Raw genomic sequence first — 24,692 nt, 5'->3', positions numbered from 1 at the left:
GCAGTGTCGTTTTCCAGTTCGATAGATTTTTGGTTCGAGCCTGTCGCTTTACCACTGGTAGAGCGCTCGTGTTCGCCTTCTTTATTATGTCCCGTGGCTGTTTCCATAGTAGTGATATCACTTGAGGTGCCTAAAGAAAAGCTTGCTGTTAATCTCTCCTTCATTTCCTCAAAGTCGGCTAGGAGTCTCTTGGTCAGACGTGCTTCTCTCGCTGCCAAGTCGATCTCCTTCAAGGGTAAATCATTGCGGGAACCCTGTTGTATTCAATTGATTCAGTTCCCTATTTCAGCTCGTGAAGAATTGTCACCACTGTTTAATCCGGTTGAGGCATTGTTTTTACTGCTATTGCTATTACATGCAAGTGTTGACTTCATGTTTTGGTTGATGTTCTTAGGACCAATTGCAATTTTCTGTATTGGGGTGCTTTCCTTACGTAAGTTCACATGCTGTTTAGCAGACACTGGGAAAGTAAATTTCAGCAAGCTTTGATCTAATGCTATATTCGGCACCTCAAGCGCAAGTAATTCATTATCGGTCACATCAAAAGGAGATTGGAATGCTTCCACATTTATTTCGATCACTTCTGCAGCATCGTGCTCACAGTCGTTTACCCCATTATTCAGCCTGGCACTTGGTAAAATGCTGCCCCATGTATTCATAATATTTGTATTATGCAGGTTCGTGGGATCCATACAATGTTCAACAACAACATTGTTCTTGCTAACCATTCCATTTTGCAAGGCTACAGTACGCGCGCTGACTGCCTGTGCAATTTCGTGGTTCGCTAGGTCACCTAGATATAGTTGTTGTGGTATGGACAGTACTTCGTCATCAAGGTTCTCCATGGGTTTTACCTCAGTGTCTGCCACTGAAGCCTGAGCAGGCGCTGGGGCCTTTAGTGAGTTATCCGAGGTCGTCTTGAACACCGCAGACACCGGCTCGAGCTCTACTTGAGTCCGAGTTTCTAGAGTGGTCGGTGCTGCTTTTGTTCGACTCTGAGACATCCCCTCTCGCACATCCAAAACTGTGTCCATAGTGCAATGGACCTTACGAGGAGCGGAAGTAACAGCGGGTGCCAGTCCACTCCCACTTCTTTCTTCACCCCCTTCATTTGTATCGTCAGGATGACGCGGCCTTAGTACACTCCCATTTTCGTTTCCACTTTCAACATCACTCCCCGCGACACTCTCTACATATAAGTCCATATCTGCAGTGGTACCGGGGAGGGGTACTATTGAATTCTGGGCTTGTTTTATCTTAAGCCGTGTCAATGGCCCATTGTCACCCATGAGAGCCTCTTACCTCTTGATTTCAGGCAGGCGCCGCTGCCCTCCGCCACCCGCTGCGGACTGCTGCAGACTGGACTCTGCGCACGGACTCCGCGCGCGCTCCACGCTTTGCTGGTCTTTTTAAGGTCAGTTGTGCTTTTTTTTCCTTAAAGGCACATAGAATGCTCAAAATCACTGGAAACAAAGTTCGTGCACCGTAGCTGCAGCTCCTCTCTCCTTCTTACACTGCTGCAGACTGGACTCTGCGCACGGACTAATCACCGCTCACTAAAATTGCTTCCGAAAATCACAATGATGAGGTTGGAAGTCACGTGACGCGAAGCAGCGTAGACGGGCGTTGCTATGGTCCGTTTCTCGGATGAGAACTCGACACTACCCTTCAGGTTAACTGGACGTACCGTAGATGACGTTGCAAACTCTTTTAAAATAAATAAGATAGTAATTAATGATTGCACGTCACCACGACATCAGGACTACATCATGGTTTATTATGAAAATCGTGCCGACAGTGTTCAGGTGTACATTCCTCTGTTTAACCTTTAAGCTCAGAATGTTGTGCATTCAGGAACGATTGCAAGTATTAGAAGCATGATAACACCTTATTAAGGCTATTAAGAAGATGATTGTTTTTCCATGTATTTGCTTCAACCTTTATTCACTGGCAGACCACTCTTTGTTTTCCAATTTCCATTTTTATTAACATTTTCTCATAAACAGCACCAACATCTTGACAGGGTACAACAGGTAATTTGCATCTCAATTGAACAGTTCACCTTCCCCGAACCCTCCCCTCCCCTGCTCCCAACAACAGTCTCGAATACTACTACATCCAGTGGTTGGACATGGCTCTTCAGATGCACACCATCGGGAATTATTAATGACCATATTTAGTACAGAAGGGGAGCCATGCCACCTTAATTTCAGTCTTCAACTCGTCGATCGGGTGGGTCAGGTACTCCATGTCATAGATAACTCTCCCTTCTCCTTTTAAAAAAATTGGGCAATACAATTCCTGACAGCCACCAACAATATGCTTACCATATGCCCCTTCCCCTCCTCCACCTCACCCCCATTTACACTTCAAACAATAATAACCAAGGTCTATGCTTTCTGTTAATCCCACCAATCCCTCTCATCCAAGAGAGGACATCTTTCCAGTATTCCTGTATGTGCAAGCACCCCCACCATAAATGATAGTAATCTGCCCACGGCTGGCGGCATTTCCAACAGCGGGAGTCCACCCCTTGATACATTTTGGCTAGAGTAAGGGGTGGGTAGTACCACCTATGTAGCATTTTAATTGTTTGCATTCTATACTGAAGCAAGACTGAGGAATACGGCACCTGCCTGCACATTTTAGCCCACAGACCCTCATCAATGTCTCTAGCCAGGTCTCTCGCCTAGTTCTCCTTCAACGGCGGGGGGTCAGTAGGCTCTGTCTGGAGCAGTTCTCTGTACATTTTTGCTATTAGACCCCTTGACCATCTAATGCAAAAATGCAGCATCTCAAAAGAGGTCAACTCTCGCCCCAAATAAGCACCCCACCTGGGGTCTGTGAGTGCACCCTTAAGTTAAAGATAGTGGAAAACCGGAGCCTCACAATATTCAAGCATTGTTCCAACCTATCTAAAGAGATGGAGTTCCCCTTCTCTCACATCTGGCTCACCCTACCTAGGCCGGCCTCATAACACAACTGGTACCGCAATGGTTCCACCACCAGATCTCTTTGTGGAGGAGCCCAGATACAGCTCAGGAGGGAAGGCCAGGTCGATAGCCACCTTATACTGCTGCATTCAGGCCACACCGACCAAAACCCTGTCAGGACTGGGTGTCGCAACACTCTATGAGGAATTTGTGCCTGGTGTACCCACATCCATTCCCCCGGAGTGACAGGGGACAGCACTGAATTATCCATATGGACCCATTGCTTCGTGGAGCTCGGATCCAGATGCTCCACCATGATACGCAGCTGGGTGGTTTATAATACATGAGCAGATCTGGGAACCCTACCCCCACCTCTTCTCCCTTTCTTGGCCTTGCTCCTGCCCAGATAAACCTGAGTAGTGCCTTTTGATTCTATTAAAGAAGGCTGGGGGTAGCACTATTGGCAGCATCTGAAAGAGAAAAAGTAGCTATGGGTTGTACCATAATCTTAATACAATTGAGTCACGCCATCCATGAGAGTATCAACCCCTCCCACTGCCTCAAATCCTTGTGTATACTGCCACAGAGTGGGAGGAAGTTGACTGCCAAAAGATCTCTCAGATCCCGGGAGATCTCAACACCCAGGCACTTAAATCCCTCTGTTTGCACTCGGAACTCTAGCTCCTGTATATAGTTTCTATCTTCAGTGCTAACTTCCCCCTCGATGAAGGCGACCGATTTTTCCATGGTTAACTTCTAAACCTGTTAACGTCCTGTACCTATGAAAGCCGTGATATGAAGACATGTGGTTCTGTAATGTATAACAGGACATCGTCTGCGAACAGGCTTATTTTTTATTCCACTTCTCCCACCCAGACTGCCAAGATCCCTGCATCTCCCCTCACAGCTATGACCCACGGCTCCATAACCAGGGCATACAGAACAGGAGACAATGGACAACCCTGCCTGGTACCACGTCAGAGCGGAAAAGCCTGTGACTCTTCCCCATTTACAAAAAAAGTGGCAGAAAAAAGACCCTGGACGGTACAGCGCAAGGACGGCAAGTACAGGTGCTTGCTGGTGGGCTGCGGATGAGAGCGATAGTGGGAACCTGCCAAATTACCCACAAAGTAAACAATGAAGGAAGGTAACTGATCCTCCTCAATTAATGTTCTTTATTTATTTTCTTATTTTTCTTCAACAATCTGATATCCTTTGACAAACAATGCCACACTCCATTGCTAATATGTTTTTTTACCTCATGTTTAATTCAAATGTACTATCTGTTAACTTTCTATTCAATAACTATGGCATTGTGGTTGTTTCGGATTCTCATTTTATTTTACTTGTGGTTGGTACACCCTACCTGCTCCATGTGTTTTGGCTCTGGGTGCTTGTGTTCGATTTTTACTATTGTTTTTGAAATGGTGCAATATTTATTTTCATCTACACTTTGTCCAAACAGCCTCAGTAGAAGAGCATGAAGCTCGAAACACGTGTCAGGCTGCAACTTTGTTGATTAAAATCACTCAATATAATCAGCACATTTTGCTCCTATTTTGATTTTGTGTGCGCAGTGTGAGAGCAAACCCATTCTTCCCCATTTACCACCACTCTGGCTTTGGGTGTCGAATAAAGCAATGAGATGAAATTACCCCACCTCGGTCCCAATCCTATGGCATCGAGAACCCCCCTCAGGAAACCGCAAGAAACCCGATCAAATGCCTTCTCAGCATCGAGTGTGAGAACCAGGACCTGCTTCGACTTCACCTGCGGCAAGGACAGTACGTGCATGGTTTTGCAGAGGTTGTCAACCCCCTGCCTATTTAAACTAAACCCTGTTTGGTCCGGATGAATTAACCTAGGGAGGCGCGCCTCCAATCTGGACGCCAGAACTCTAGCAAATATCTTGGCATCCACTTTAAGCAGCGAAATGGGCCGGTAAGCCGAGCACAGCGTTTGGTCCCTTCCCACTTTAGGTATGACCGCAGTCCTGGCCTCCAGAAAGTAAGGCTGTAAGCCCCTCTTTCCCCCATAGCATTGAACACCCTAGAAAAGGGGTCCTGCCAAGACCTCCTGGAGCTGTTTGTAGAAGTTTGTGGTAAAACCGTCTTCCCCTGATGCCTTGCCCGCCTTTAACTGACTGATCGCCAGGGTAACTGTAAGTGATTTCAATCCGGCACTTCACCTAGCGTATAATGCACAACTGAAATCCTCATTTATTTATTTGTGTCTAAAAGATTGTTTATTCTGAACGATGTACCGCTATATCACGCCACTCTCTTGGAACCCCCCTGGTCACACTGAACCAGGAATCAGGCTGGTTTGCAAAGTTCAAATATTTATTTATATATTCACAATATAATCACACTATTTTTAATGGGGATACAATAATCACCAATGGGGTGATGTCACACTAAGCAATCTCTTTATTCACAAAGAGTAATAATGAGCAAAAACAATGCAGCACAGCAATAATACTTTTGTGGGTATGTGTTCAAATCAAATAGCAATATGGTTACTATTTCCCCCTGCACACCCCTCAACCCGCCAATATGCAATGTAGAGAGATAGGAGGAGAGAGAAGAGGTTTCAGGAATGCAGAATTCAAAAACAATGTCAATCCCAACTTCCCCCCAGCAAACACAAGAGAGAAACAGAGTTGATTGGCAAACTGTCAAACTGGTTTTTAAAGTTGTCTGAGAATGGGTTGGGTAAAACACTAAATCTGGTTTAATTCACTGAAATTGTTTAAATTCTAATGGGAGCCGCTTTATATGGTTGCAGACAAACACTAGCAATGATTTGACACTAAGAAGCAAGGCTCAAACGGAAAATTGAGGTCGGGTGCAATTGAAAGCTGTTTTACACGTTTAAGATTTTGCCAAAACGAAAATTTGCGGCAAACTTTTCCGCACGTGGTAATCGTGATCACGGGAGAACTATATAGACTTGGAGTGCAGTTCTATGGAAAACTGTGGATGTTAGCTACAAGCAGATGTTTAAATTTTGTTTCTAGCATAAAATTTGAAGAAGTTATCGTGGAGGTCGTTTTTCTGAGATAGATGCAACAATGAGAAAACGGGGATGCGCTTTTAAAAGACAATCAGGATTTCTTTACACTAGGGTCAGACTATGAAGAAGCAAATACTACACGGAAGCACAGACACGAGACCAGGGCACCTCCAATCAGGGCAACTGCCTGCTGAGGAGCTTGCCTTCTTCAGATGAAATATATCAGCACAAGAATATTTAACAATACATTTACAGAATGAAGATAATAGGGATAAGAGAGAGTTCAGGCAATAAAAAAATATTTCTAACAATGCAGTTCTGACTATAAGATAGGATGGATTTGGATAGGGATTACTATGGACAGTACACAGGTTAGTGACAATCATATACTATGGATACTCACTACAAATGTTATGAATGGAACCGTCAGGGATCTGGTTCTGGAACAGAGTGCTGAGCACACCGGACTGGACTGTGTCAGCAATCAGCAAGGCGGTCTGATCACCGCACAACAGGACTGGACAGGATCGGCACACCACAGCCCAGCACGGCACAGGATTGGTTTTAATCTGCCCTGGTTCTGCAGATAATTATTTGCCTGCAAGCAGTTACAACACCGCCCAACTGTTTTCTTTGATGTTCCCCTTTGGTGGTGGGATTCTAGTTCTGGATATTCAACGCCTAGTTGAAAATGGTTCAATTTATGGAATGGGCCTTTCTGCATGCAAAGTTTCTGGAGTCTGGAGCAAGGAATATGGATGGATCTCCTTCAGGGTGCTTTGCCAGGAATCGGTTGGTGGGTGAATCTGTGTGTCTTTCTAAGTCCTCAGCTGTCTCTATTTATGCATTTGATAAAGGGGTGTGTATGCTGAATTATCCTAAGCGCACCCCGTAGGTTTGGCTATTGGCTAGAGTCTGCTCTCTCCATTGATTGGAGGAGAAAACAGGGTGTCACCATGATGATGTGGTTTTATGAGGCAGAACATCCTCCCCTTTGCCTTTTGAACATAAAATCTACTTTTGGTATAATACCTATTTATATGTGTGCAATCTTTATAACAATAACATACATAGATCACATATTTTGTGGAGCAGCTACTCTTCCAAGCCCCGTCGCTGTAGGATCTTGGGTGTGGATTTGACGAAATGTTGCACTTTTTGTCCGGGACACAATATCTAATTCATCCAAAATGTGTACACATGTGCGCATTGTATATGTGCATACACATGTGAAGTTTCATGCTTCTGACATAAATACATTTGCTGCAAAACCAGAATTTTCACTGTGCCTTCCCAGAACACCGCACAGAGTTCTGGCATCTCTTAAAATGTGCACCCAAAAATCACATTAACAATGCTGTTAATTCTCTATTTTTTTCAAATTTGCACAGTGATTTATCAGTCTTTTAAAAAATATGCTTTCTGTGCTTGTGAATCCACAAATGGTTGTCTGTCCCCACTTCCTTTTCCTCCTGCAGGTCTGAAGCAATCTGCCCCCTTCCTTCTGGGAGAGGCCATTTTCGACACTTCACAATCTGCATATCCTTTCAGCCAGAGAAAGTCCATTGTCCCCTTCTGCTGTAGCCCAAGATCTCCTCCTCTGATCTAATTCTCATAAAGGTGTGATTTCCTGGCCTTGGTGGGAAGCAGAAGGGAGGTGCCTTTTGTTGGGGGAAGCTGTGGAACTGGTTTGGTGGCTTTGAGTTCAGCTTAAATTCAATGTCATTTTATTACATTTTTCTTGGTTTAAAACAAAACTTGCAATTTTCAAACAAGCAGCTAGAACTCTTATTCCAGCTTCTAAACCATGGAAATTAAATAGTTACAACCTAGGTTCCTCTTGATAACAGGTCACTAAGTTTCCAGACATTTGATTTCAATTGCACAAGTTTAAACTTCTGATGCAAACTACTGACAGCTGTCATACAGGCGGCCGCTGGTACTGCGCCCATATTTTGACAGATTTCACAGGCAGGCACATTTTTGCTATGGATATTTTGATGACAGATTCCGCTTTTCATGACATTGTATGTTCATAATGATTTCTTAAATGAAGTGACGTGTAACACCCAGCAAGGATATTGGATGTTTTATGGTGTTTTGGACCGGCATTCTGTAGTTTCAGCAACCAAAAAAAGGGATTTAAGAACAATTTCTGAGTTTCTTTCAGTAAAGCACTGCCTTTCATGCAGTTTCCATTTTTACTTGGTGGGCAGCCCAATGACATGTTTCAGGAGTGAGGTCTCGGTTCCACCACTGACAACATGCATGGTAGATTTGGCAGCCATCTTTTTGTGCTTTGTAGAGCGCAATTTCCATAGGTTTTGGCATGCATTGGGGTTTTGCAGCCATTTTGATGATTCTGGTACTACCAGGACACAGTGATGCCGCAGGGCAGAGCATAAGTGGGTTAATACAGCCCACAAAGCCCCCCCTTGCGACTTGACTTTTGACCCCCCGTCAAGGGGAAGTCGGGAGATTGGGATGTTCAGTTTTTCTTTTTGATCCAAGTGGAAAGATTCATCTGCTTCTCCCATCAGTACTGGATCGACAGGTTCTCCTTGCCGGTTCTGGATGAGAGTATGGAGCGATAACCCGGGCCACTTGGGTCTTTCCTTCCGGTCCCCGCGTGGTCCTCCTTGGTGCTTAGGATCCATGGTTTCAGTCCTATGATGACAAAACAGAGCATATTTGTGGACATTTCCCCACCACTACTCATGTAGTGGGGCAGACACATACATTTGACATATAAATGACAATCTTTCCCAATTATTACTGATTATAACAGATGGAATGGTTTTTATAGTCGGAATTTTCTAGGGAGCTGGAATGTCCCCCTCTTGGTTTCCAGATGAATCCTCTAGTTGCTGCAGAGTATGCCTTGGATGGCAACACTTCAGCTGGTTGATGTGGACCCACTTATCTTCCCCCTCTGCCAAACTGCCTTTGGGGATACGGATTTTGTAGGCGACTGGTGAGATTCTGTCTACAATTTCAAAAGGACCCCACCAGCTAGGAAGAAATTTGCGCTGTTTGGCCTGGTTCCTTTGGAAATTGTACAAGTAGACCCGGTCTCCTACTTGGTATTCTTTTTTAGTTGTCTTGAGGTCATAGTGGGTCTTCATACTGTCTGCAGATCTTTCTAGATTCCGCTGAGCATACGCAAAATCATGTTGAAGGTGTTTTCTCAGATTCTCAACATACTCATGAGCTGTGGAGGCATTGATCAAGGTCTGCTCTTGGGTTCTATAGAGAAGATGCTGGGGAAGCACCATCCTTCGTCCAGTCATCAGCTCAAACAGTGACATTTTTGTTGCAGACAAGATGTAGTCGAATGTCCCAACTTGGCCCAGAATCTGCCACAAACTTTTTTAATATGCTCACAATTATCTTGTTGTATCTCTCAACTCCACCAGTGGAGGCTTGCCGGTAGGCAATGTGTAGTTTTATTTTTACCCCAAGTATCTCCCACATCTTTGTCATCACTTCGCTAGTGAAGTGACTACCTCGGTGTGACTCGATCCTTTGGGGTAGTCCAAAACACGAGAAGATGTGGTTGATCATCAGGGCAGCTGCTGTTTCTGCCTTGCAATTTGGGGCCGGGAGACATTCCACCCATTTAGTGAAAAAGCATGTCACGGTCAACATGTACTTGTTCCCCCTAGAGGAGCGAATCACGGGCCGATAAAATCGACTTCTAAATCTGACCAAGACAGTGTCATCCCCCTATTTTGGAGGGGAGCACAGTGTGTGAGGGATGTTGGCTGAAATTGTGCACATACAAGACACCCCTTCAAGTACTGGTCAAGGCCCTGCCCCATGTGTGGCCAGTATGCAACCTCTCTCAAGATTTCTAGTGTCGTATGAAACCCCCGATGACCGGCTGTGGCTGCATCATGGGCGTGACTTAGCATCAGGCTTTGGAATGAGGTGGGGACCACCCACTGGTCATGCCAGCTATGGATCTCCTTACCAACAAACCGTCTTGGATTCGGAACATTTTTGGACATTTCATCAACACTCTGAGGTCCTCTTTCCCTATGTAATCGGTATCCGTCAGGGGACAGTTCTCAGGCTCCACAATGTGTTGATAAAACGTACCAATTATTGGATCCCCTTTTTGAGCCGTAATCAAATCAGAATCTGGGGTCTCCTTACTCCACTGTTCAGTTGAGAGCTCATTGTGAGCATTTGTCTGGGACCTAGTGATAGCAGTGACCTGGATTTCCCCCAACAGGGACTCGATCTCAAGTAGATTCCCCTTGGATGGCTCCGGTTTTGGCCAGCTGATAGCTAGGTCATTTCCAGTTTTGTCTGGTCCCTCTACCTTGGAATGACCCTTGATCTTTTTCCAGTAGATGGTCATCCCATTCGAGGTGACCAGATCATCAATATTTTGGATTAATTTCCCATGTTTCAATGGTTTATTATTAGCACATAGCATGCCTCTGGTTTTCCAATTAACTAGGTGCTCCACAAACCCGTTCTGTACATAATCCGAATCTGTGATTATGACCAGTTCGTGGAGTTGGTGTTGGACAGCAGTGAGGATGGCTTGATGCACAGCCATCAACTCTGCCACTTGACTACTTCGAGGACCGATTCTGTATCCAGCGGAGGGTTCTGGGGCATCATTCACTCATGGGGAATTAAGGTATGCCTCCATGTTGTCCTTGATTTTAAGATTTTCGTCCTCGAGACAGTTTTCTCTCGCACAATCATGCAAGTCAGCCAGACCTTGCGCAAGGGGACTCTTCTTGTTTTGGCCATATCTAACCTCCACAGGAAAGCATTGCATTGACAGAATCCAAGAAGTAATTTGGGAATTCTTACATTTCCGGCCGGATTCTGACACTTGGGAGATATTGCAGAGGCTGGTGTGGAGTCTCCACTATGATGTGTTCCCCCTGGATAAACCGGTGGTAATTCTTCAATGCGCACACCGTGTCCAGGAGTGCCTTCTCACAATCGTTGAATTTTTCTTCCACAGAGGATAAAGTCTTACTCGCATAGGAGATTACTTTATTGACCTTGTCATGCTTTTGATATAATACTGCAGTCAAGCATGTATTGGAGAACCCTGTCTCCAAGAAGAACTCCTTGTTTTGACAGGGTAAGCTAGGCGAGGCTCTTGTGAGAGGCTTCTTTTGAGTTGTCTTACTGCCTCGGCTTGTTCTGGACCCCACTCCCACTTGACCCCCCCCTCAAAAGATGGATCAGGGGTCTTGTGATCTCTGCGTAGTCCTCAATGAACTTTCTACTGTAATTAGTTAGTCCAAGGAGGCTCCTTAGTTCCCGCAGAGTTGTGGGGTCTTTTAATTTCTGGAGTGCTTCCACTTTCTTTTCCTGGGGACAGAGACCGTGAGGAGTAATCTCATGCCCCAAGAAATTGATTTGGGTTCTACACCACTGTGCCTTTTGGAGATGAGAGTTTTGCTCCGGCAGCCCTCAACTATGTCAGAACATAACAGATCTCCGCTATGTGTTCCTCCACAGTCGAGCTTTTGACTAAAACATCATCTACATAGGCCAGGTTACCCCTCTCACCCAGGTCGGGAATGGCCTTGTGTAGAAAAATGTTGAATTAATTGCCGGAGTTGATGTATCCAAAGGGAGTCTGGGTCCATGTGTACTGCTGCCCCCCGAAGGGGAAAGCCAGCTTGTATTGGTCCTCCCTACTGACAGGTACAGTCCAGTACCCATTGGACAGGTCTATTGCAGTGAATACCTGTGACCCCTGGAACTGGGCCAGCCCTTGGTCAACCATCGGGAAGTATGGACCCGTTTTTTGAGCTCCCTTAGGTCGGCACAGAGTCTCCACTCGCCGTTTGGCTTAAAAATCCCCAGCACCGGATTATTGATGGTGCTGTGGACTGGACGAATTATATCACGGGACTCAAGGTTCTTAATTATTTCATTAAGGGACTCCATTGATGCGAGAGGCAAGCAATATTGCTTCACAAACACTGGAGACATGCCAGGATCCGTGGGAATTGTTGTCGTGTGGATGTCGGTGCGACCACAGTCATATGAGTCCACCTCAAAGAGATCTTGAAAATCTAAGAAAACTTGTTTCAATTTTTGCTTTTGCTCCAGAGTCTCACAGGCATCAGCTAGGTTGACTCTCTCTTCAACCATCTGCCTGAAGCCTGGAAAGACTTCCGGTTTTGCTATCTCAGCGGCCTCCTCCAGCTGGGTGGAGAAATCGCTGGTCAAAGTGCTGATTTGGACTGGTGGCTTCAAGTGGGGAAGGCAGTCCTCGCGGACCTGAAAGATCACCTCATCCCTCCTCAAGTCACAGGTCACATCTTCCTTACCATAAGGGCAGGAAGTGAACACCAGGAAATTCCCCCATGCCGGGTGAAGATCCTGTCCCGTGTTGCGTCATCGTCGCTATCACTGTCAAAACAGTCCTTGGGGATTGGTCCTAACAGTTAATTACCTAAATCTATGGAAAAATGTTGGTCATCAACCGCCATTCCAATAATGGTGCCTGCGGCTAGAGTGATACTCTTTAAGCCTCTGTAATCCACCTCTATTGGAATGGTGTCATGTTCTATGTTGACTAGTGGTGTTGGGTTTACCCCCAACCCCTGCTGTTGGAAATGAGAATTCAGATGGACATAGGCATCAGGGTTTTTCAGTTTCTGTCCTCTTTTAACTTTCACTTCCAGTGAGAATTGTTGGGTCCGTTCTGGGATGGTGACTTCCTCTCCAATCTGAATTTCAACTGAATAAGGCAGCAATTCAGCTGACCTAAATGCTTTCTCTGGGTCATCAAAGTCCATGGGATTACCCGCTAATCGGGACCAGGCTTTGAAGTTCATTAGGTCCAAACTAATGGCAAAGTGATTGAGAATTTCACTGCCTAAGTAAAATGCAGCAGGGACATCTCGCACGACCCAACAATTATGGACTATGCTCTTGTTACCTATGGAAATTTTGTGCATACACCTGCTAGGCAGGAGATGTTTGGAATTGGGTGTTTCCAGGTCCATTTCCCATTTGTCCATCAGTTTAAATGTGGGAATGGCTGGATCTTTTGGGAGTTTGCGGAACATGACTTCGCTGATGAAGCTCTTACCGTTGTTCACACACACTCGGGCGAGAACATAGTCCTTCCCTTCATTTAACTGAATAGGGATGAACCACTGTTCTCCAATTTTCTAAATATCAGCCAAGCTTTGAGCTGATTTTTCATCTTTCTGGACTATAGGAGTGGGATTTTCTGATTGTGAATTTGTAAAGAATTTCAGAGTATTTCCTTCCAGTGTGGAATGCCACTTGGATTGGAAGGAAGGTTGATTTTCAAAAATAGAGAGGACTCCCCATCACCAGTTTGTTGTCCTACTGCAATTACTGTCACGTCTGGAATTTGATTATTCCGGAAGTGAAATTCTATTTGGTCAGGTTTTTTGTTCAACCATGTGGCATGTGCCGTATAAACTAACATGGTTGCCACTATGTTTCAATTTTATTGGTCGGCTAGTCTGGGTCCAGAGGACCTTGTTTACACAATCTATGAGTGGTGACAATCTACGCAGGATGTCATTCCCTGTAAACAAGGGGTGCCCTCTGGAGTCACAACTATGACCGGGTGCTCCACCTTGTGTCACCCAATTTTAATGTCCAAACCCGCAGTCCCCTCGATGGGCATTTCCTTCCCGTCGAAGTTCTGAAGTTGTCCAGGAAGAGGGGTGAGAGGAATTTGATATTTCTCCCTCCTTCCCGAATTCAGTTGATCAAAGGCCCTTTTTGACAGAAGGGTTGCTTGGGATCCAGTGTCCACCAGTGCCAAAATTGTACATTGCCCCTGTATTTGGACCGGGGCATAGAATCTCCCCTCCTTCTCCTCAAGGGGGCAGAGATAATGTACATTTATAGACAACTGGTGGGTTAGTTTCTTGTTTTTGAACACTGACCGGAAGGTGATTTGGGCAGGATTCTGTTTGGTGTCTTGGGAATCTGAAAGAAAAAGGTGACAGCTAGATATGGGGCAAGTTTTGGTTTCCCCTGGTTATGGGCTGCCTCTTCCCCTTTTTGGAGGCAGTCACCAGGATGGGTTTGAACCAGGGGATTTTCGTGCTGGTGATTCTGGGGTTTGATGATGGGCGGTGCTAACTCAGTCCCCACATCTACCCAGTCTGGATTTGGATCCTTTGGGACCCATTTTTCTTTGGGAGGAGTTCCCCCATCTCTGAAGAAGATTCTTTTCCCAGGATCCTCTGAGGATCCCTCTCCTTCAAACTGGAAGATTTGTACCTCCTCTACAAAATGGGTCTTTTTGGGCTCTTTATTTCTCCTACCCCCTCTCTGCTCGTTGGGTTGCAGACTTTTGGGGGCAGGAGATTTTGAACCGGTGGGTTGTCGGGGTTCTTCCCCCGTCATTGCTCTGGAGCACCAGATCCTGGATTTGAGGCATTCTGAGCTGCCATGCTCATCTGAGGGTTCTGTTGAGCCCTCAGCATGCGACCCAGATCCTGTGCCATGTTCTGGACCTGGCGCTCTAGTTGGGACACCCGCTCTGGCTGGTACGTGTTCTTCATGTCTCCCCTGGGCTGATCCCAGGAAGGGTAGCTATCCCTTCTCCCAAAATACCCCGGGTTAGAAAAGTTTTGGTACCCCTCCACCCTTTGCCACCCCTCTCCCAGATTGGGCTGTCTGGGCTCAGTAAAATGGGGAAAGAAGGATGGATTGTTTTGGGGGTTAAAGTTTGGCGGGTACCCAAGAAGAACATTTTGTCTGGTATTTGGGGGATTACTGCCCTCCTGGGGAAAGTGAGGAGGGAAGTTCCCTGGGTTAGCTGCTGTCTGGTTGGATCCCCCCCCTTGGGCTGGAGGAGTCCACACATAACCCAGGTTGGGTCTATTGTCCTTGTAGCGTGGGCTGATGTAGTCAGGGGAGTTAGGGGTCCCATTTGTGGGGTTACCTCCCTGGCTCCCTGTTTGTGATTGGCCTGAGGGCCTTCTGGGTTTGGGGGTTGTTTTGATTCTGTGCAGGCAGGTTTTTAGGCCCCCCCATCTCTAAGTCTAAAATGGGGGCAACCTTCACCTCCGCCACTTTAGCAGCAGTAGGGGTGTTAGTTGTTTTGGGGCTTTTGCTATTGTTTTTATTTTCCACTGGCTTTTGCACCTCATCAATGCGTGTGGCTTGTTCAATGACCCAGTCTAGTGATCTTTTCTCGTGAAAGTCCCTCACTAGCTGGGTCATGATATACCTAGGGAGAGCATGAAAGAAAGTGTTTACAAATTCTTTGCTGTTAGTGCGCACCCTTCTAGTGGTCTGCACAAAGGCACGTTTTAACTCTTGAACAAATTCTTTTCGGGCCTGATCTTCCCCACATTGTAAGTTATAGGCTGCCTTGCCTTGAATACTCCTGAGTATTCCTGTGAATAGAACATTTTTTTCAGCATGGCCGCCCTATAGGTGGACCATCTGGAATGATTCTGATCCTCCTGCACCGCAAAGAAGCTGGAGTACTCGGGAGAACATGTCCACTTTACATATTGAATACAGCTTTGGCTGTGCTTCAAATTGAAAGTTTCCATCATTTGTTCAAATAGCTCAAGGTGCTCCCAAACCGAATATTTTGCATTCTTTTTGATAGGGCGTGATGGCGCTCTTAATGGCTTTTATTTGTTTCAGGGGATCCTTGAGCAAGGCCCTCATGACTTTATTGGCTTTCTTAGTTCGGGTGACCCTGGTCCACTCATCCTCTGACTCAGAGGCACTGTTACCAGAGGTTCCTGTCTGGTCTTCTAGGCTCTCCCAGATTCTACAGGCTTGGGAATGGCTGGCAGAATGTGGGGGCCTAGTTTCTTTAGTCCTGTGGCACTCAGAAGAGTCTTTTGATTCTTCCTTGCTCACAGGATTGGCTGAGTACTCACCCCACTGTCCTAGCTGGGAAGAGGTTTTCAGGATGCCCTTAGTGGGCTTACTCTCACAGAGTTCCCCACCAAATTTTACCATCTGATCTCTGGGTAAGTTATACTTTTGAGGATCCATTTCTCTGATCCTCCCCTCACTGGAGTCTCCCTGATCAGAGAAGATGGCCCTAGTACTTGGGAACCCATACACAGATGCCCGCCCATAAATTCCTGGGAGGCGCTGATCTATGAGCCCCATATTTCTCATTGGGTTGAAGTCTGCCATCCCTGTGGCCCTTAGCTCATGTGCGCCAATGGACATGGGGTTGGAAGAGTCCATGGAGTTGAAGAGATGAAAGTCTCTGGTACCAGGGTTCCTGAGGTTATGCTCAGGTGTTTCCCTCTCCCAGCGGACCTCATCTCTCTCAGGCCCTACTCCCTGTTGCCATGCAAGAACCTGACCCTTTTGTTCTTCTATCAAGGCCTTACTTGTCTCTATTAGCTGTTCCTGCATAGCTACCTGTCTGTGGAGCCTGTCATTTTTCTCAGAGAGCTTCATGGTCTCTCTGTGCTTCCTGTGTAATTTTGGAGTATTGGGCCAGTTTTTGCTGCAGGCGGGTTACCTCCTGAGTCCTGTCCTTACTGGCCTGGTCCTTCTTTGCTAGAGCATCTTCCACCCTCTTGGCGTGCTCCAACAGTTTTCCGTAGTCTTTTTGGAGCTCACCCAGTCCCTGAAGGGCCAGGTGGTTTTCTTCCATCTTGGTTTTTAAATAACTGACCTCCTGGCCTAAGGTGTCCCTTTCCTGAATTAGAGTACCCCTCTGTGTAGTCAGGTCGGCCTTTTGTTTTTGGAGTGCACCAGCTTTCTGGTGCTCTTCATCAAATTCTGTCTGGGTGTCAAGGTCTTTGAGAATTAATTTATTATTTTCTTCTTTTACCTGTTCTATGCGGTTTTGCAGGGTGACTACCTGCTCTGCACATGCTCTATAAAAATGTAATTGCTGTTCCAGCTTTTGTTGGCTCTGTAGTAAAGAGTCCAAACTTTCTTGGCACTCTTTTTGCATCACCAGTACTTTGGTATCCTGTTCTACCTTCTCCTGCTGCAGGATATCCAGATCTCCTTTTACTTTTATTAGGTACTGTCTGGTTTCATTTTCTGATTCTTGGCTCTTTTGTAGCCTTTGCTCTGCAGAGTCCAGATCAGTTTGGGCTTTTTCTAGTGATTGTACTCACCTATTTGCCAGATCTAGGTTTTAGGCATATTTTTCCTGCATTGCTCCAATCTGGAGGTACAGATATGCCGCTATTTTGACAATTTTACTTTGCTCTTCTTTTTCCTTAGGGGCCATGTACAGTTCACTCAGTACCATGTGTAATGGACCCTGATCCTGCCATGTATCTAATCCTGTGGCAGTGGCTTGTTCTTTGATTTCCTGCAACCAAACATTCTTATCCTGCTCTGTCCATTCACCCCTGACAAATAATTTGGGCAGTAGGTGTTCTTTTGCCATATTTATTTCTACTGGGGTCGCCGTTATGGAAACATTAATTTCCTTTCTGACAGGAGTTATTTTATTTTTGCAAAACAGCCCAATTTTTTAGAGCGTTCCTATTGAAGGGTGCTTTTCACAGTGTAACACTGTGGTAGCCCAACAGGGTTTATGTACCCCGTCAGTTAGCACGCTGTATTAAGCTGTCAGAAATGGTATGTCTAATTCAGAAATCTCGTGACGAGCCCCCAATTTGTAAGTGATTTCAATCTGGCACTTCACCTTAGTCAATGCCTAGCGTGTAGTGCACAACTGAAATCCTTATTGATTTATTTGTGTCTAAAAGTTATTTTATTCTGAACGATGTACCACTTATATCACGCCCCTCTCCTGGAACCCCCCCGGTCACACTGAACCAGGAATCATGCTGGTTTGCAAAGTTAACATATTTATTTATATATAAAAAACACATGTAAATTGAGGGTTGTAACACTACAAAAAACCCCCTACAAAACATGCCAAAAGTATTCCCAGCACTCAAGACCAAAACACCTTCTTACAAAATGCTTCGTTTTTATTCTTTATAAAAACAAACAACCAACTGTGCAAATGTGCAAAAAAGGGTAGGTATAAGTCAGAAACCTCCCCATGGCAAGCAGGTTAAACAACACTCACCCCCCAGGGTGGAAAAATCGCCACGCGTTCCGCCTGGATCTACCAAGCTTCCTCAGGCTGATCAAACTCCACATCCGTGTAAACACATCCCATTTAAAACTTAAGGAAAGCAACTCGAGCGGGCAGCTCTTCCCCCCTATCATTATCTCCGATCATGTGATCGCTTAATGCCGCATCGAAAAGTGTATAGAGCGGGCCGCCATGATGGAATGACTACATAGTCATTGTGTTCACTATGAACACAGCGCACTGGCCATAAACTAAATGCCATTTTGATATGCGAGTAAATTGGCAAAGAGCTCCTCGCTCCATGTTGCATCTCCTTATTTAAAAACATAAATTTCTTATACATATATTTGTGTTTAGTTGCGCTAGTGCGCCTTTCTATAACATGGGTAAACCTTATCTACATTGACAAGAGTTCACCCACTACGTCCCTGGGTTTGTAGTGTGTTATTCTAAAAGCCAAATACGGCACAACACCAAATTCATTAAACATCAAAGCACTCCTTTTGCGGATGTCGGACTTAATGCCCTCTAGCAGGTGAAAGCTGTATTTATGCTGATTTTATCTTATATATCAAGCTTTCACATGCTTTGGAATAATTTCCACTGTGATTGCATATGTCTATAAAATACATATCCATTTGGATGCTCAATCTTATTTACATAAAAACATGTATTTACCACTGCAGTATAATTACTAGACGTGACTCGTAAATGCTAAAAGGAACAATATTCAATTAATGATCTTATGCAGCAAGCCACAGTATACATACAGAAACTATTCAAAGTGCAAATGCTTAAAGTCTTCAATTTTCAACATCATGTTGGGCAATAGATTGCTAATGTAGTGAACCCTAAATTGTGACTTAATGCTCCTCACCTGTAGCTTAATGCTACACATTAAAATACATAAATCCCTATTACCAGCAGGGAGTATGCCAAGGTAACAACCCGGGGTTCTATAATAGCATGCACTTTCAACGATATTCATCCAATCTACTGGAGAAATACAAACATCTCTGAATCAATATTGAGTCCATTAGGTCTTAACATATCAAATTTGCAAATTAGAGATGCCTCTAATTGTCTGAGTTTCAGTTCTCGATTTCCCAATCTCTTGTGTTGTGGTACATGGGCAAGACCAACAAATGACATTTCCTCCACATTACCACCATGTTTCTCCAGTAGAGAGATATCCCCCCTCACAGATAAGGATATGACAAGTTAATTATGTCTTGCGAAGATGGGATCGCAATCCGAATGGGAGCTAGCATCAACATTGAACAATAAAACATTGGAAAAAGATTTTGGTATACTCACAGACATTACTTGTCCTAGCAAGTTTAAACCCAAATCGATTTTTTTGCCTAACATCACCTGTGGCCCGATTGACACTTTCGAAAGTCTGGTGATGAAGGATCTCAAGCAACTGTCAGTGAAGATATCTCCATCATCTAGAAATCTTAATTATTTGCAATATAAAGCATTAGAGAACCTCAGAAATGACCATACTATAGTAATACGTCCTTCAGACAAGGGGGGTGGTATAGTGATCTTGGACAGTGATCAATACAATATGGAAGCAAAGAGACAATTGAGTGTTACTAGTAATTATACATTGGTAGACAACAGTGAATTATTGGAAATCAACTTATCATATTATTCAATGTTACGTAAATGGTGTGACCTGGAATTGATTAGTGATGAAGAATATTGGTTTCTGAAAAATCCCTTTCCTGTTACCCCATTAATTTACTTTAATCCAAAGATTCATAAGAGTTTAAGGAATCCGCCTGGTCGCCCTATAGTTTCTTCTATAGGGAGTCTTTTGGAAAATACCTCTAAATTCTTGGATCACTATTTACAACCATTTGTTATCAGTCTCAGCTCACATATACGAGACACCTCTGACCTGTTGACTAAAGTAGACAATGTCAATTGGGAACCACAATACATCTTAGTTTCTCTAGATGTTGTCTCATTATATACATCGATCATACACAAAGTGGGCTTTGAAGCTTGTAAATTCTATTTAGAATTCAGATCCATTAGTCATCGACAACACAACAACATGTTGTTGGAAATGCTTCAGTTTTGTTTGGAGCATAACTATTTTTTACATGATACTTCAATTTACAAACAAACTCAGGGTACGGCTATGGGGTCTTGTATGGCCCCCACTTACGCCAATCTCTATTTGGGATGGTGGGAGACACAGATAGCTTGGAGAGAAGAGTTGGAAGAATTTACTAAACACATAGTTGTCTGGTACCGATTCATAGATGACTTGTTCATTATATGGGACGGTACCGAGACTCAGCTACACAACTATGTCCAGATTCTTAATATTAACAATCTGAATTTGGAATTGACATGTGTACATAGCAAAAAAGAATTGATTTTTCTGGATGTGTTATTTATTGTGGAGAACAACAGTTTAACATCTAAATTATTTAGAAAAGAAACAAGTTCGAATTCCACTCTGCATGCTAAGAGTCACCACCCTACTCCACTAATTAATTCCATTCCCTATGGGGAGTTCCTGAGAGCAAAAAGAGCATGTAGTAAAGAATCAGACTACCAGACAGAAGCCAAGCAGATTGGTAGAAGGTTTGTCAAGCGAGGCTACAATAAACACATAATTACAAACTGCTTTAAGAAAGCAGAAATTCCGAAAAGAACGGATCTATTTGGAATTCAAACTAGAAAGAAATCAGAGAAGATAAGATTTATAACCGGGTTTAATCATCAAGCCACTAATATCAAATTAATTATGAAAAAACACTGGAATGTGCTCCTGACAGATCCCGATCTTAAGAAGGTACTAGATGCGGCTCCCAATGTGACATACCGTAAAGCGCCCACTCTCAAAAACATACTGTCTCCTAGTATGGTGGTCACAGAAGTCACTAAGTCAGGCCACTTTTTGAAACAAGATCAGGGAGGTTTTCGTAAATGTGCGAATTGCAAAATGTGTAGCTTTGTATCAAAAACTCCATTTGTCAGTTCTAATGGCTTATCATGGAGATACAAACATAGAATAACATGCTTGACGAAATTCATAGTATATGCTATTACTTGCACCTGTGGTCTGCACTATATTGGATCGACCATAGGTATGCTCAAGCTCAGGATTCTCCAACACTACAGAGCCATTAAGAATGGAGATACAACCAACCCTTTGACAGGACATTTTATGGAGAAACATGGTGGTAATGTGGAGGAAATGTCATTTGTTGGTCTTGCCCATGTACCACAACACAAGAGATTGGGAAATCGAGAACTGAAACTCAGACAATTAGAGGCATCTCTAATTTGCAAATTTGATACGTTAAGACCTAATGGACTCAATATTGATTCAGAGATGTTTGTATTTCTCCAGTAGATTGGATGATTATCGTTGAAAGTGCATGCTATTATAGAACCCCGGGTTGTTACCTTGGCATACTCCCTGCTGGTAATAGGGATATATGTATTTTAATGTGTAGCATTAAGCTACAGGTGAGGAGCATTAAGTCACGATTTAGGGTTCACTACATTAGCAATCTATTGCCCAACATGATGTTGAAAATTGAAGACTTTAAGCATTTGCACTTTGAATAGTTTCTGTATGTATACTGTGGCTTGCTGCATAAGATCATTAATTGAATATTGTTCCTTTTAGCATTTACGAGTCACGTCTAGTAATTATACTGCAGTGGTAAATACATGTTTTTATGTAAATAAGATTGAGCATCCAAATGGATATGTATTTTATAGACATATGCAATCACAGTGGAAATTATTCCAAAGCATGTGAAAGCTTGATATATAAGATAAAATCAGCATAAATACAGCTTTCACCTGCTAGAGGGCATTAAGTCCGACATCCGCAAAAGGAGTGCTTTGATGTTTAATGAATTTGGTGTTGTGCCGTATTTGGCTTTTAGAATAACACACTACAAACCCAGGGACGTAGTGGGTGAACTCTTGTCAATGTAGATAAGGTTTACCCATGTTATAGAAAGGCGCACTAGCGCAACTAAACACAAATATATGTATAAGAAATTTATGTTTTTAAATAAGGAGATGCAACATGGAGCGAGGAGCTCTTTGCCAATTTACTCGCATATCAAAATGGCATTTAGTTTATGGCCAGTGCGCTGTGTTCATAGTGAACACAATGACTATGTAGTCATTCCATCATGGCGGCCCGCTCTATACACTTTTCGATGCGGCATTAAGCGATCACATGATCGGAGATAATGAGAGGGGGGAGGAGCTGCCCGCTCGAGTTGCTTTCCTTAAGTTTTAAATGGGATGTGTTTACACGGATGTGGAGTTTGATCAGCCTGAGGAAGCTTGGTAGATCCAGGCGGAACGCGTGGCGATTTTTCCACCCTGGGGGTGAGTGTTGTTTAACCTGCTTGCCATGGGGAGGTTTCTGACTTATACCTACCCTTTTTTGCACATTTGCACAGTTGGTTGTTTGTTTTTATAAAGAATAAAAACTAAGCATTTTGTAAGAAGGTGTTTTGGTCTTGAGTGCTGGGAATACTTTTGGCATGTTTTGTAGGGTTTTTTTTGTAGTGTTACAACCCTCAATTTACATGTGTTTTTTATATGTTAAGGAGCTCAGCCAAAGCTTCTTTTCCCTAGCACCAGCTACGAGTTAGGCAGTGCACTAAATTTGGCTAACTTGTTTTTACATATATTTATTTATATATTCACAATATAATCACACTATTTTTAATGGGGATACAATAATCACCAATGGGGTGATGTCACACTAAGAAATCTCTTTATTCACAAGGAGTAATAATGAGCAAAAACAATGGAGCACAGCAATAATACATTTGTGGGTATGTGTTCAAATCAAATAGCAACATGCAATGTAGAGAGATAGGAGGAGAGAGAACAGGTTTCAGGAATGCAGAATTCAAATACAATGTCAATCCCAATTTCCCCCCAGCAAACACAAGAGAGAAACAGAGTTGATTGGCAAACTGTCAAACTGGTTTTTTAAAGTTGTCTGAGAATGGGCTGGGTAAAACACTAAATCTGGTTTAATTCACTGAAATTGTTTAAATTCTAATGGGAGCCGCTTTATATGGTTGCAGACAAACACTAGCAATGATTTAATGGTTTTTGGTTCTATGGAAAGCTGTGGATGTTAGCTACAAGCAGACGTTTACATTTTGTTTCTAGCATACAATTTGAAGAAGTTATGGACGTTTTCGTGGAGGTCGTTTTTCTGAGATAGGTGCAACGGTGAGAAAACAGGGATGCACTTTTAAAACACAACCAGGATTTCTTTACACTAGAGTCAGACTATGAAGAAGCAAATACTACACAGAAGCACAGACACTAGACCAGGGTGCCTCCGATCAGGGCGACTGCCTGCCGAGGAGCTTGCCTTCTTCAGATGAAATATATCAGCGCAAGAATGTTTAACAATACATTTACAGAATGAAGATAATAGAGATAAGAGAGAGTTCAGGCAATTGAAAAATATTTCTAACAATGCAGTTCTGACTTTAAGATAGGATCGATTTGGATAGCGATTACTATGGACAGTACATAGGTTAGTGACAATCCTATACTATGGATACTCACTACAATATGCAGATGATACACAGATTCTCATCCCGCTTTCTGGGGATCATAGCAAGGTCTCGATTCCACCATGTCTTTCACCAAACAAGTTAACTCCTTTGCTTCCACTACAGCTTCCACTACAGCTTATACCTGTAAATTGATAAGAGCAGGTAAACCCTTCTTATCTAATGATAGCTGCTTGATCCTAGCGAGAGCCTTAATATTATCCCGACTTGATTACTGCAATGCCCTTTACAGTGGTGCTAATAAAACTATCACCAAAAGGCTATACATCTTACAAAATAATGCCCTCAGAGCTGCTCTAGGCATAAATAAAAGGGAACATATCTCCTCTATCAGACACCAATACAAATGGCTCTCCACCGACAATAAAATTCATCTAAAAATCTCCAGTAGGCCTACAAGAACTCCTCACTCCAACTGTTTGGTAATTCCTAGATTCATACTTGCTAAAATTGGCGTCACCAGTTTCCCTGTGCTAGCCGCTAAATGGTGGAATGCCTTGCCACATAACTTGAGAACAGACCAACCTTTCTCACACTTCAGAATGAATTTTATCAAACACCTTAATGACAAAAACATGTAAGGTACTGATAGACACTGGTGTTATGATACTTTATCTGAATTTATATATGTATTTTTAGAGATATATCACAATTGTAAATATTTATAGTAACTTTGCATATAACTGACCGCCTCGCTCGATCAGATATTCTCCCTGCTAAGTCTGCACATACCTTTCCCTTATCACTGTAAATTATGTAACACTGTAACCCTATGTAACATTGTAATTCTTTGTAACACTGCTAAGTCTGCACATACCTTTCCCTTATCACTGTAAATTATGTAACACTGTAACCCTATGTAACATTGTAATTCTTTGTAACACTGTAATTTTTGAAACACTGTAAGCTTTGCATATTCTCCTCACTGCGCCCGGTTACCCTTGGGTCTGGCGCGCATTACAAATAAATAAACAAACAAACAAACAAACAAACAAATGTTATGAATGGAACCATCAGGGATCTGGTTCTGGAACACACTGCTGGGCACAACGGACTGGACTGGGTCAGTAATCAGCAAGGCGCTCTGGTCACCGCATGACAGGA

Source organism: Ambystoma mexicanum, chromosome 4p, assembly GCF_040938575.1.
Source record: "Ambystoma mexicanum isolate Mex_15411 chromosome 4p, UKY_AmexF1_1, whole genome shotgun sequence".
Taxonomy (NCBI): Eukaryota; Metazoa; Chordata; class Amphibia; order Caudata; family Ambystomatidae; genus Ambystoma; species Ambystoma mexicanum.
Note: the sequence above shows the minus strand (reverse complement) of the source record.